Here is a 2500-nt window from a genome sequence, read left to right on the forward strand (position 1 = left end):
CGCCTTAACCTAACCTATGTTGCGCCTTAACCTAACCTATGTTGCGCCTTAACCTAACCTATGTTGCGCCTTAACCTAACCTATGTTGCGCCTTAACCTAACCTATGTTGCGCCTTAACCTAACCTATGTTGCGCCTTAACCTAACCTATGTTGCGCCGTAACCTAACCTATGTTGCGCCTTAACCTAACCTATGTTGCGCCTTAACCTAACCTATGTTGCGCCGTAACCTAACCTATGTTGCGCCTTAACCTAACCTATGTTGCGCCTTAACCTAACCTATGTTGCGCCTTAACCTAACCTATGTTGCGCCTTAACCTAACCTATGTTGCGCCTTAACCTAACCTATGTTGCGCCTTAACCCAACACACGTTGGGCCTTAACCCAACACACGTTGGGCCTTAACCCAACACACGTTGGGCCTTAACCCAACACACGTTGGGCCTTAACCCAACACACGTTGGGCCTTAACCCAACACACGTTGGGCCTTAACCCAACACACGTTGGGCCTTAACCCAACACACGTTGGGCCTTAACCCAACACACGTTGGGCCTTAACCCAACACACGTTGGGCCTTAACCCAACACACGTTGGGCCTTAACCCAACACACGTTGGGCCTTAACCCAACACACGTTGGGCCTTAACCCAACACACGTTGGGCCTTAACCCAACACACGTTGGGCCTTAACCCAACACACGTTGGGCCTTAACCCAACACACGTTGGGCCTTAACCCAACACACGTTGGGCCTTAACCCAACACACGTTGGGCCTTAACCCAACACACGTTGGGCCTTAACCTGCTCTGTAATTGTCATACGACGCGTTAAATTAGTGTAGTGTTGCCTAACTGCAACCCCCGCAATATAGTTTGCTACTCGCACTGCCCGGTCCCCAGAGTATCGCTTCATGTTAAACACCTTGCAGCTATACACTGTAATGCGGATGGCGGCAGGACGTACATGCTCAATGCCCTTCGCAGTTGTTCATTGGCATTCGCATGGCGAAGCACAGCCTACGTTGTGGTACGGCTTGTGGCAACTGTCCGCTGATGTTGTACGTCCAAATCACACACTGTACCGCACATTGGTCCTCATGTACTGAATGATACATCGTGGTACATGTGTGACCGTACCACGACTGCGCCAACAACGGCGAACCATACGGTCCAAATATTGTGCACTCAGCTACGTGTCGTCTCCCTATAAGAGCTGGATTGCAGTATGGTATGCCGTGGATGGCGATCAGCATGAGCCGTCTGTTGATGTAGTGGCGCGTGTTGTCAGACGTAGTCGTCTCTTCTCACACACCGTGATAGCATGGTGCACTGCGTTCCACATCTGCGACATGCGACAGAGGCCGGTTGACAGTCGTTCGCGCAATGGACATCGCATACGTACGGGGGCCACCTTCCACGTGTTCGCGAAGCGTGCACATGTTGTTGCGTGTATGTGGGCAGACATAGTGTGTCGTGACACCTGACACAGGCATGCAACAATCGTTGAATTTGCAAATGGCGATGGACGTCTACGTTTGCTGGTGACGTTACGCAAATGAAGAACTGGTAAACCGTTGTGGTGCGGTTGTTCTCGCTAGAGGTGAATCAGTGATGGCGACGATCGGTTGAGCTACCAACCGGTTGTTTCAGCGATACCCACCATGCCCACGAACGTGAATGGCATGTGGGTGTGAAGCGATACGCGGCGGTGGCTGGGTGGGACCGTCCCCGGCCGGTGAGGGGGGGCCTTCCGGCGTGCTGGCCGCGCGGTGCGTGGGCGCACGCGCTACAGCCGGCTGGTGGGGGCGGCCAGTGGCAGGCGCGCCGGCCGACGGAGGCGGCAGGCGGCGCAGCTGCGCGCCGGCGCACCCTGCACGCGGCGCCGTGCGGCCAAAGTAGGTCCTCGCGGGCCCGGTGCGAAGCGCGGTGGACATCTGCAGTGTGCTGGTCCGATTGAGGACTGTGTGCGCTGAGGATGCGCCGCCGCCCGGCGCTCGGCGCCGCGACGCCGTCTGCTGCTCGGTCGCCTCTGCGGTTCTCGCAGGTGGATTGTATCGCAGCTGTGCGGACGTGTTGGCGCGTGCGCTGTGCTGGGAGAGTTCGCTTCGGCACCCAAGTGGGGCTTTTGTCCTTCTGTGGCGCTGGCGTTGGAGCTGCCGGCCACCGTAGGTGGCGCGTGTTGTCTCCCGCCGGCAATGCCACGACAGCACGCTCCCGGGCCTCTGTCGGCAGCGGCAAGCTCAGTTGGGAGCACGGGTGGTCGCACCTAAAGCGTCTACTCGCCAAACTCCGGGCGATTGCGCCTCTCTCGAACCCGACCAAGTACTTAGGACGGCGCTGCGCGCCGCCGGGACCTGAGAGGGTTTCGAGGTGTATTGTGCAGGGGAGCTCAGCCTCCTCCTGTTTGCAGAATAATTGAGCGGACGCTTGCGTGTTCGCGCGGGCCCCCGGGACACACTCCCGGGCGGCCGGCTGCTCAGCTCTAGTTGACGCAGCTCCCT

At 57.6% G+C, this 2500-nt stretch overlaps 1 non-coding gene across 1 annotated transcript in view; it reads left to right on the forward strand.

Annotated features, from left to right (window-relative positions):
• The first annotated feature begins 2495 nt into the window (after positions 1-2495).
• LOC124585297 overlaps positions 2496-2500 on the forward strand; it is a 1910-nt gene continuing 1905 nt past the window's right edge. The window contains exon 1 of the ribosomal RNA XR_006974856.1: positions 2496-2500. This exon is cut by the window's right edge and continues 1905 nt beyond it. This is a non-coding gene — a ribosomal RNA (small subunit ribosomal RNA).

Source organism: Schistocerca americana, unplaced genomic scaffold (genome assembly GCF_021461395.2).
Source record: "Schistocerca americana isolate TAMUIC-IGC-003095 unplaced genomic scaffold, iqSchAmer2.1 HiC_scaffold_494, whole genome shotgun sequence".
Taxonomy (NCBI): Eukaryota; Metazoa; Arthropoda; class Insecta; order Orthoptera; family Acrididae; genus Schistocerca; species Schistocerca americana.